Source organism: Garra rufa, chromosome 23 (assembly GCF_049309525.1).
Source record: "Garra rufa chromosome 23, GarRuf1.0, whole genome shotgun sequence".
Lineage (NCBI taxonomy): Eukaryota > Metazoa > Chordata > Actinopteri > Cypriniformes > Cyprinidae > Garra > Garra rufa.
The window spans coordinates 27678843-27691712 of record NC_133383.1 but is presented as its reverse complement, the minus strand read 5'-3'; the positions used below and the strand labels follow the sequence as shown (position 1 = coordinate 27691712).

General features: G+C 36.2%; 1 long non-coding RNA gene across 1 annotated transcript; it reads right to left on the bottom strand.

Annotated features, from left to right (window-relative positions):
* Positions 1 to 9552: 9552 nt before the first annotated feature.
* Positions 9553 to 10637, bottom strand: LOC141299187 (uncharacterized). The gene is made up of 3 exons (XR_012341719.1): positions 10521 to 10637; positions 9963 to 10055; positions 9553 to 9606 (listed from the first exon to the last, which is right to left on the bottom strand). It is a non-coding gene; the product is annotated as an uncharacterized lncRNA (long non-coding RNA).
* Positions 10638 to 12870: the final 2233 nt, after the last annotated feature.

Sequence of the window (12870 nt, the reverse complement as noted above, 5' to 3'; positions counted from 1 at the left end):
AGTTTCCTACAGCTGTGTTAACACTTGGGAACTGTATGCAATATTTATGTCGGTTTGTTTTGGGGCCTCCAATGGTGGCTTTGGTTAAGATGGCAGGTATTGTTGGGGGGTTGGATGGACCCTGCTGAGGGCAAGCATTGTAAATGTATAACATCTCTGAATGCACACACCATATCACCCCCCCTTGAGCGACTCCCCCGTACACCCTCCCTCCTGCCCCCAACCCCCCTCTCCTCCAAAACTACTGGTGTGTGAAATATGAAAGAGACATGTTGTCTTTCAATTTGTCCAATATACCTCACAGGTGGGCTCCAGGTACGCGGCCCCTCAGTGGCTGAAAAATGACTGGTGAAGTGCGAGGTGACTTTGATGAACCTCGCCACTCCCGGCCCTATCATTCTTTTCCATCTGGCTTCCTCTGCTGCCGCGCGGACAACGCTCTGGAAATTTGTCTTATTGAAGTGAAGCCGCGCTCCGATTCCTGCCGACTCCGAGCCAACTAATGAACAGGCGCTTAGAGTTCACTTACCCGCCCCTCATGCTGCCAAAGCCGGGCATGACGGCACACCGTTCGTCCTCCTGGCTGCTGGTGCGTGGTGTGTACCACAGGGCTCCGTTTTAGGGCCGCTCGGTTTTTCGAATCTCAGGATTGGGTAGGAATATCTTAAAGGTGCCATAGAAGGCATTGATATGATATTTTAAATTGTTCTCTGATATCTACATAGAAGCTGTATGACATAGGAAAGGGCAAAAATTCTCCAGAAACGGTTTTACAGGTCTATTTATAACCCTAAGATTTGTCCCTAGAATGAAATGGTCTGTTATTACCTTATTTGGAAGGTTCATGAATAATATTAATGACCTCTGCTCTGATTGGCTGTTTCACAGAGCGGCTCATTTCAGTAGCTGGCACATGGAGGAAAATATATGTTTAATCACAGAGACTGAGCCACTATTAAAGGTGCCATAGAATGGAAAACTGTATTTACCTTGGCATAGTTGAATAATAACAGTTGTGTACATGGACATGACATACCATGAGTCTCAAACACCATCGTTTCCTCCTTTTTATATAAATCTGTGTTTGCAAAAGACCACTGAAAAATAAGCTAATCCTAACATAACAGCGACTATTATGTAAGAGTCACTGACGTTAATAGTTACGCCTCCAACATTTGCATAGCCCAATCATCAGAAGTTCTGCAGCTAGGCAATTGTGAAAAAAAAAAAACACAACGCCAGGACAATAGCGAAAATGGCAGATCACGGGAATAAATGTTATGTTCCAGGTTGCGCAGGAGATGTTAAGTGCAGGGATGGGTTGGTGTCAACTTACTCAGAAAGGCAAGGGAAACAAATAAGGCGATCTAATAAAATAAGGCGAGTCACTGAAGAGACATGGTTAGCGTACTGCTAGCAGTAGCCTGTTACATTGCAGTACATAAGATTTCACTTACCACATAAATGGAGAGCTGGAGAGCTGTGCGGACGATGGCAAATGATTTACAGATCCTGATCATCACTAACAAGCATCTAAACTTATGTGCTAAGCACTGCCGCTGCAGTATAACGTTACACAGAGCACATGCCACCACATAAGTGAAACTAAAAAGTTATCGTGCAATCAAAACGGCAGTTTTAATAAACCGCACATTAATAGCGGCTCCAGCTCCGTGATAAATATATATTTTTCTCCATGTGCGAGCTACTGAAATGAGCCGCTCTGTAAAACAGCCAATCAGAGCAGAGCTCATTATTATTATTCATGAACCTTCCAAATAAGGCAATAACAGACCATTTCATTCTAGGGACAAATCCAAGGGTTGTAAATGGACTTGTAAAACCGTTTCTGGAGAATTTTTTGCCCTTTCCTATGCCATATACCTTCTATGTAGATATCAGAGAACAATTTAAAATATTGTATCAATGCATTCTATGGCACCTTCAATATGCTCTAATATGCTCTACTTTTGTGTTCTTAAACACTATTTTTTTAGGTCGACAGCTTATAAAAACATAGTTATGTGTTTTTTAGCTTGTTTACTGTACACCTTGTCACATAGCAGCTTTTAGACATTGTTCTGATTTTTGTTATAAGTCAGAAGTGACAAGGAGTCCGCTTCCCGCATTGCTTTGTTCCACAAACCCTGGAGAGAATTGTGAAACAAAACCCATTCAAAAATGTGAGGGAGATTCACAAAGAGTGGACTGCAGCTGGAGTCAGTGCTTGAAGAACCACTAGGCACATACGTATGCAAGACATGTTTTCAGCTGTCGCATTCCTTGTGTCAAGCCACTCTTGAACAACAGACAGTGTCAGAAGCGTCTCGCCTGGGCTAAAGACAAAAAGGACTGGACTGCTGCTGAGTGGTCCAAAGTTATGTTCTCTGGTGAAAGTACATTTTGCATTTCTATTGGAAATCAGGGTCTCAGAGTTGATTGAGGTCCAGTGTAAAGTTTCCACAGTCAGTGATGGTTTGGGGTGTCATGTCATCTGCTGGTGTTGGTCCACTGTGTTTTCTGAGGTACAAGGTCAACGCAGCTGTATACCAGGACGTTTTAGAGCACTTCATGCTTCCTGCTGCTGACCAACTTTATGGGGATGCAACAGGAACAGGACTTGGCACCTGCACACAGTGCCAAAGCTACCAGTACCTGGTTTAAGGACCATGGTATCCCTGTTCTTAATTGGCCAGCAAACTCGCCTGACCTTAACCCCATAGAAAATCTGTGGGGTATTTGTGAAGAGGAAGATGCGATATGCCAGACCCAACAATGCAGAAGAGCTGAAGGCCACTATCAGAGCAACCTGGGCTCTCATAACACCTGAGCAGTGCCACAGACTGATCGACTCCATGCCACGGCGCATTGCTGCAGTAATTCAGGCAAAAGGAGCCCCAACTAAGTATTGAGTGCTGTACATGCTCATACTTGTCATGTTCATACTTTTCAGTTGGCCAAGATTTCTAAAAATCCTTTCTTTGTATTGGTCTTAAGTAATATTCAAATTTTCTGAGATACTGAATTGGGGTTTTCATCAGTTGTCAGTTATAATCATCAAAATTAAAAGAAATAAACACTTGAAATATATCAGTCTGTGTGGAATGAATGTATACATTATACTGTTCAAGTTTCACTTCTTGAATGTAATTAGTGAAATAAATCAACTTTTTGAAGATATTCTAATTATATGACCAGCACCTGTATAATGTCATAGACTGTGTTATGTTGGAATTGGCCTCTTTTTCAGTGGTCTTTTGCAACACTAAATTTATATAAGGAGGAAACAATGGTGTTTGAGAAAAAAATATGTTAAATCACAATATTACTGCCTTATTGAAATAATTCTGACAATTTGCCATAAACCCACTATTTCCTAAGAAATTGTTAATTAACGTAGACTGTCGTACTAATCACTTTGCTTAATAATAAAGAATGTAACTTAGACATGTTTTGGTTTACAAACTGTGTTGTTTCATCAGTCATGTTAGCACTCATTATTGTTTGTTATGTGTTTACAGTTTACATGATTTGCTTGCATAAGTGTTAAACAAAATGTTTATATGTCTATATTTTAAGAATAGATTGGAGCACTATATTATTGTTTTATGTAAAGGTGCTCAGGAATTTTTCAACAGAACCCTCCCAGTTGCTACTCAAAACTAGCTTAATTGCATTTCAAGGAAGGTCCCCCATTAAAAATGCAATCCAGGGTATAAAATACATGCTTTTTATTGGGGTCCCCCTGGTAAATTCGCATTCCAGGGGCTAAATATGACGTTATTGGGGTCTCTTCAACCCGCGGATATCAAAAACAACTGTGGACTCTCTGTGCCAATCACAACAGGCTTGGCCAGCTGACCAATCAGAGCAGAGTAGGCTTATGGAAGGGAGGGGTTTACAGACATTATGCACAAAAGCTCGTTTGAGCGAACAAACTTTTCTGATCTTAGATGCATTTAAACCTGTTGTTGGCGACTCCAACAAAATATTAGGACACTTTTAATTAAGAGCAGTTATCTCAACTAGAGGTCAAAAGGGTTTGTTTAAACGTAACACGTTTGGATGTGTTTTTAAGGGGTTTTAAGTCTTAATTAATAAGGCTTAAATCATTAATATATTAAAGTAAAAGTCTGCATAGTTATCTTGATTTCCTATGTAGCAAATTACTAATTGTAATAGTTTCAGTACAAACAACTCTTCCCTTAGCCATTGACATGGTTAGCGTATCTGACACCGAAAGACCATTAGCATCTTTCACGGGTCAGACTTGATCCCGCTGGTCCGTTTAATCCTCTCCTTGTAAACCCCAGTGAGCAGACAGTGGGACACAGAGGATGTGATTAAGTTGGAGTGATCTCCAGCAGGGACTGGATTAAACTCAATAAGAGTCTCTTAATCCAGCTAAGCAGCGGTTGACCCGGCTAAGCTCTCTGCTCTTTTACCAGCTCAGCCGGTGAAAGTCTTCACCTCGCTCAAGAAATCATTACCGTTCACACCTAGTAAATGCACTGTCAGCAAAATGTGATGTAGGAAGATTGTACTGTTGTAAAATAAAAGGACAGGAAGTAAAGTCAGTGTCAAACACTGCATCCCAATGGAAGCGTTTTATTCTATGCATTTAGCAACTCAGGCTAATTGGAAAAATATGCCTGGAAATAAAATATATGGTGAGTGGTACTAAAATAATAGTGAGTGTCATGACACTTAGCACATAAACTAAACCCAACCCTAAAGCAAAATATTTTTAATATTTGTTTAATGGCATCTTTTTAATGACTGATGGTGAGTATCATTAGCTGGGTTTCCATCCAAAGCTGCGAATTTACCTTATGTGCAAAATTGGATTATCGCATTTGCGAGTAAGCTCCGTTTTCCATCCAACGATTCAAAGAGAACAAAATCATCACTTCCTGATAAACTGGCACTACAAATCACTAAGAAAAGTAGGAGAAGCCACTGAATATAATAATTTTCATATATAATAAGTTACTTGCCTCAGAGCAAGCAGACAAAACACAGTAAATGCGGCCGTTGCTTTTGGAGGTGTTTGGAGAGATGTATTCGGCAAATGCAGAATTATTCGCATTAACCCTTTTTCAGTCAAAAACCACCTCAAGCGAACGTAAAAACATTTTTGCAAGTTAAAGGATTTTAATTCGAAATGTGGCGTTTCCATCACTCGTTTCTAGCTGAGTTTCCATTACCCTTTAAATTGCGCAAATTGAAATTGCGAATTGAAAATATGCCTAATGGAAATGCGTCAATTGCGCAAAAACTCCCATATATAACAAAAAAAGTTTTTACGCTCATCTGAGGTGGTTTTCCAGGCAATTTGAAAAAGGAATATTTCGCAAAACAGCTATGGAAACGTTTTTTTTTTTCCCACATTTACAGGTCACATTTGATTAAATCTAGCCAAAATCCCACAAAAATCCATTGCCGTGACTTATCGCGAGAGGAAAAAATTATGTTTCAGTCGCATAACATCGGTTAATGGAAATGCCGTCATTTCGCAATACTTTTTAATCCACATTTATAAAAAAGCGCCAAAGTTTTGCACAAATCTGGAATGGAAACGCGCCTATTAGCTATGTTTCCATCGCCCTGTTTTTATGCGCATTTTGAAGTATTGCATCATTAGTTTCCATTACAGATTTGTGGAAAACTTTGGTGATATTTTATAAATGTCAATTAAAAAAGTATTGCAAAATGATGGTGTTTCTATTAACCGATGTTATGCGACTGAAACGTATTTTTTTCCTCTTGCGCTAAGTCATGGCAACGGATTTTTGTGGGATTTTGGCTATATTTAATCGAATGTGACCTGTAAATGCGGAAAAAATGTTTCCATTGCTGTTTTGTGAAATATTGCTTTTTCGAATTGCCTGAAAAACCACCTCATGTGAGCGTAAAAACATTTTTGCAAAATAAGGGACTTTTATTCTAAATGTGGCGTTTCCATCCCTCGTTTCTAGCTGCATTTCCATTACCCTTTAAATTGCACAAATTGAAATTGCGAATTAAAAATTTGCCTAATAGAAACACGTCAATTGCGCAAAAACTCCCGTATATCGCAAAAAAAGGTTTTGTGCTCGCATGAGGTGGTTTTTCAGGCAATTCAAAAAAGGAATATTTCGCAAAACTGCAATGGATTTTTTTTTCCCCGCATTTACAGGTTACATTCGATTAAATATAGCCAAAATCCCACAAAAATCCATTGCCATGACTCAATTACGTTTCAGTTACATAACATCGGTTAATGGAAATGCCGTCATTTCTCAATACTTGTTAATGAACATTTATAAAATAGCGCCAAAGTTTTGCACAAATTATCAAATTATTGGCTATATACTGATGTTTTTTTTTTGGAGAGAAGTGGCTTCTTTGCTGCCCTTCTTGACACCAGGCCATCTTCCAAAAGTCTTGGCCTCACTGTGCGTGCAGATGCGCTCACACCTGCCTGCTGCCATTCCTGAGCAAGCTCTGCACTGGTGGCACTCCGATCCCGCAGCTGAATCCTCTTTAGGAGACCATCCTGCCGCTTGCTGGACTTTCTTGGACGCCCTGAAGCCTTCTTAACAATGCAGTGGAAAGTTTTTTTTCGGGATTAAGTTAATTTTCATGGCAAAGAAGGACTATGCAAGTCATCTGATCACTCTTCATAACATTCTGGACTATATGCAAATTGCTATTATAAAAATTTAAGCAGCAACTTTTCCAATTTCCAATATTTATGTAATTCTCAAAACTTTTGCCCACGACTGTACACTGTATGATGAATAAATCTCTTACCACACACTGCACACGTCTATGGCGGCTCCGACGCGGCAACCAATGATCGTCACTCTAGTCAATGCAGTTTGCGGCCACTTTAGTCAGTACTTGCATTTATACACTGAAGCATCCCGGAAAGCAGCTGTCCATGCAACATCGCTAAAGTTAGGCTAATCCCCCACCTCGTCCCTCCCCACCCACCAATGATTAGAATTTCCATAGGCGGGATTTATTTAAATGATATTCTAATGAGCTTTGTGACATCATAACATCCAGTAAACAATGCTGTGTAGTCCAAACAAGCTGTTTATTGTAGTTCTTGAAAAGTTATTTTTTTAAAACTAAATATCTCCCTTTGGAGTGAACTTTGAGATTTGTAACTTTGTAGATGTTTTAATGGCCAAACTTACACACCACACACTGGCTAAAATTCTAATAGTGAAAAAGCATAATAGGACACCTTTAAGAAATGTGCATTGTGCACAAGTAGTATTCCAAATAAAGTTTAGCTATAATTTTTATATTAGTAGGTCTTGAGCAATATGTCAGTAAATATATTTTAACTATACTTAGTATGAAATAAATCTATTATAAATATATTACATTTTTACAAGGGTATTTTCTAAATACATGATTCATCCTTGCATATTTTGACTTCATAATGTTCAATAATCAAAATATCATAACTCTCAATATTATCAATAATTTATTCCACTTAAACTCCGCCTCTTCATTCAAGCTCACATTAATCTGCCTCCGCTTTGAGTGCCACGCCTACATCCATTCAGTATCCAATCAACAACTAATGCAGAGAACCAAGCTCCCGCCAACATTTTTCTTTTCAATAATCCATTACATGATGTTTTCAGTCACAATCTTTTTGTGATCACATTTTTTTTTTTCAGTAAGAATATCAATTCAGGTGACAGCATTAAACGCATACATATAAATGTATTCTAACACTAAAGTAATAAAAGTAAACAACATCCATATACAGGTAAGTGAGTGTTTCTCTTTCATCTTTTTTTTCTTCTTGTTATTCATGTGGGATCAGGCGTAGCTGAGAGCATCCTTTACGATCTTATTGCTCTCTGTACGAGTAAACTAAAGGAGTTTCTCCATTAATACCCGAGACCATCTCGAAAACAAGCCAGTGCATTACGCAAATGAAAAAAAAAAAAAAGGCGACAGTAACCAAGGGAAGAGCGAGGGAGGGAGGGGGTGTGTACTGGACTTTATTTAAGTGTTCTTGTAAGCCTTCTAAGATATTAATGTTGCAAAGCTACTTATGAATATTTAAGAACATAAAAGCGAGATAGACTTGTGCAACCCAGATGACCACAACTCTACACTGAAAACCCTAATAAGTTGACTGGACTAAAGTGATTGAGTAAACTCGTTGCCTCAATTTAATTGAGTAATGGAGTCTCCCAAAACTTGCATATTTAAGTTTATTTAACTTTGCGGTTTTGTAGACTACACTTAAATCGTTCAGTTCAATAAACTTTGTACTTATTCAATGTACTTAAACGATTATGTTCAAATGTACTTATATATTTAAGTTAACTCAACATGGAAAGTAACTGAACTGAAATAAAACAATGAACAGCATAATTAATCTTTGATTTTTTTTATTGACAAGATGTCACAATATTAATGAAAATACAGTTAACACTATACAGTAATCTAAATCAGTTATAGCCACACCTTAAGGTGGTAAAAATAAATTAAACTAGTGCAGTACATCAATTGTACAACTCTATGCACATATGTGACACTGGACCACAAAACCAGTCATAAGGTTAAATTTTACAAAACTGAAATGTATACATCATATAGAAGCTCAATAAATAAGCTTTCTATTGATGTATGGTTTGTTAGGATAGGACAATATTTGGCCGAGATACATCTATTTGAAAATCTGGAATCTAAGGGTGCAAAAAAAATCAAAATACTGAGAAAATCACCTTTAAATTTTCCAAATTAAACTCTTAATGCATATTACTAATCAAAATTTACATTTTCATATATTTACAGTAGGAATTTTACAAAAAATCTTCATGGAACATGATCTTAACTTAACTTAACTAAAAAACAACAATTTTGACCCATACAATGTATTTTTGGCTATTGCTACAAATATACCCCAGTGACGGTTTTGTGGTCCAGGGTCACATATATACTTCACTCAAGTATCAAGTATTTATTTTAATGTAAACATTGCATTTGACTATTTAAGCTTTGTGCAAACATAGCAAACTAAAATAAAACATACTCAGGATATTGTGTATTTCACCAAAATTTCATCAAAAACAATACTGAAATACGCTATTACTGTCAAAACCACACTACAGAGGTGTAACAATATACCAAATTAACTACGACACATCAGTTGTAGAACTCTGCATTTAACAATTTAAACATTATTTTTATTCTTTATAAAATGGATAATGGAGTAAATTAAGGGAGGGGGGAGACTCAAAACAAAGAATGTTAAAGTATCACAGTGATTTCTTAAGCAAAAAGTTGGTTTGCCAGAGACTGCACTCTTGGCTTGAAAGCATTCTGTCCCATTGGCATTAGTACACGCCAGATGAAATCAATCTTGTTGGTGAGTGATCTTGGTTAATTCAGGTGTAGTGCGTATATCAGACCGAAGAGAAGTCAGATTGCCTGTGGGAGGTCCTGCACTTTGTCCATCACCACTTGGCCTTCAAGAATTATTCAAACTGAAGAAGTCAAATGCAAGAAATTGGAAGACTGAAGATCAGTGTCCTCCAATAAGATCCCCACTGGCACATCAAGGATAGTGTTGTGATGATCAGATACCTAGTGAAAAAAAGAGGTATAAATATAGTATTGTGATCAGAAATCCAAGGTTTATCATCAATGCATGTTTAACAGAATGCCCGCTTTTTTTTTTTTTAAACACCAATTCTAATCCAACATGGATATTTTCTTAAACAAACTGATACAAACCCCCTGGAGCCTTGTTGGGCAGTTTAATGATGGATGGATGGAATTTTTGGAGATTCAAAATTTCATCCCCCATTCACTCTCATTAAAAAGCTTGGAAGAACCAGGATAAATTTTATTATAACTCTGATTGGATGGCTTGAGGGTCAGTAAACCATGGGGTAATAATTTTTGGGTGAACTATCCCTTTTAAGAACAGATTTACTTACTAAAGATGACTGGAAGAAAGAAGAATCATCATCTCCAAGCATGATAGGCAGTCCCCGAAGAACAAGGGTTCGGACCTCAGTTGGCTGGGCTGACTTTAAAACATGAAAACATGAAATTCTATTAAAGTCAAAAAACTCAATATCAATCTATTTTAAGCATTGGTATGTGATATAAATTAAATTTTAGATTATCATACATAGCAGATTACTGATATGAGAAAATAATAAATAAATTACATTGTTAAAATAAATACTTCTAAAGGGATAGTTCCCCCAAAAATGAAAATTCTGTCATTTACTCACCCTAAATTTGTTCCAAACCAAGCTGTTTTTATGCACCACTTACATGTACATACTAAAAAGAAATACTAATGAAGTCAGTGCTGCACCAAAATTGTTTGGTCACAAATATTCCTTCAAAATATCTTCCTTTGGTTTCAGCAAAACAAAGAAATTTATACAGGTTTGGAACAACTGCGGGTGAGGAAATGAGGAGAGGATTTCTGTTTGTGGTTTCCATCCTTCAAGTTATGTTAAATAAGACAAATAACTACTGACCTTTATTTGCTGTAAAAAGTTCAACAAGCGCTGACCAGGACACCCCCTTTTGGTTTTACAAAGGTCCATGAACTGTGTCTGTCCAGGTTTTTCTAGAATTCCTGCATTAGATTTTAGCCTTTAATTCTGTTGAACTCCATGCAAACCTTGGGGGAAACATCAGGTCACTAATCACATTAGCTTACACACAGAAATGCTTTACAGGCTAATAAATAATTAGTAAATAATGAAGGCTAAGAATTGGTTTTCTTTATCATGTTAAAGGAATAGACCACTAAAAAAAAAGAAGAAAAAAAAAGAAAATTGTTGTAAAACACATGATTTTATTTTGCTGAACAAAAATGCTTGCAGAGTCAAAAACACAATACTTACATTTCCACATGCTATTGTCTCATGTAACCTGTAACAGAAAAGTTGAAAATAATAAGTTTAACAATCAGTAAAAAAATAAAATAAAAAAAAATTACTCTATAATTAAGATTGTAGTCTTACAGCGTTATCCAAAAATAAAACTAAATGTGCATACTTTACAAATGCTCTGTACAAGTCAAAATTGTCGATTTTTCATTCATACTTTGATAACATTATGCACAATATTTTGTTGATTAATTGATCTCAGAAGTGGCTGCCATGCTCTTTCCCACAGAAATACACAATTACACTATGATTAAATGAATTAACTAATATGTTTCGGTTTTTACAAATCAAATAAAGACTAATTTGATATCTCAGTTATCACACCATCTCAAATCCATATCAGTTAACGTTACTTGATGGCTACGCTGTCAAAGTTTGACCATGGCTGTGTTGTCTTTTATTATAGAAACGTACCACAAGGACTTAAATAAGCATATTTCACTCAAAATCGTCACTTTATATTAATATTTACATAATTTACTTACCGAACATAGAAGAAAAACATCTGTCTTCAAACTTGTCAGCAACAAAACAGACGACGGCAAAAGGACCAATCAGCTCTCTTGTTGCTAGGCGGAACTCCTTGCATGTCCAATCACATTAAAATAAAGAACTGCGAAATGTGAGCATGTAAGCGCGGGCCATTTTCAAACTATAATAAAATGTCAGATTTCCGGTAAAGCACTTTCGCTATTAGTATTTGAAATGTGATTTTGCGCTCTCTGTAGAGTTTACAAACTAATTTACTATATGGATTACATAAAGATTGGCATACTTTGTGCTGTTAATATGGTTCAAGCGTAAAAAGAAAATTCTTGCAAAACACTTGTGTTTACCATAATGCACGCACCACAGCTGAATGTGGATGTGGGGAATCGTATGATTTGCACGCCTCTCCGAAGGGAGTAGCTCCTCAGCTTTGCTTAAAAGCATTAAAATCAAACTGTGCAACCCAGTGTCACAAAAAATAAAATAAATAAATAAAAATAGTAGCCCAAATGTGTTCCCATTATGGTGAATAATTGTAACTGAAGCAATTTGTTTTCTGATTTAAAAAAGAGAAAAGACCTTGCACATGGTATTATAATTTTTTAAAAAGGAAAAAGACTACATTTGTGAAACTGACCTTTTGAAAATGTTTTTTTTTTCTAAGGATTAATCATGATTTTGAGCTCACAACACTTAAAATCTTAAGTTAATGCATTTTGATGGTAAATAAGTTAAATTAACTCACATTTTTAAGTAACAGGACCAACACACAACATTGTAAGTAATGTTTAGTCAACATAACTTGATTGTTTAAGTAAAGACAACATTAGGGTTTACAGTGTACGGGGAGAACATCTCTTGAACATTTATGATGGATTTTAAACACGATAAAAACAATCAGGGTGTTTATGACATTAAAGAAGAGGCTGGGAAATGGAGGGATGGCTTATTGTTGTCTTAAAAGCTTGCGGCTCTAAGTAATGCTGCTCTGTGTAAATAAATCTGAATATGATCACTGACCACCGAACGCTGAGCAGAGGGATTGACTTTTTAGCAATTAAATGCCATAAAACAAAATGAAAGTTTAGGGAAAATGACCTGGTGAGGACTCTGATATATAACTGCAAAACAAACAAACAAATAAATAAGGAAACATTTTTCATTTCTGTTATTGTACTGTCTTTTTATCTTTTGCAGTTGTTGGTTAAAAAAGAAATTAAAAATATTTTCTTATGTACTGATAAAAAACAGCTGCATATTGTAAAATGAACACAAACAAAATTGCATTAGCCTGTATGTTTTTATACTGTAAACTGTTTATGTTTTTAACTAAAAATAAAAAATAAAAACAACTAAATTAAACTAACAAAAAAAAAATGTATATATATATATATATATATATATATATATATATATATATATATATATATATATATATATATAT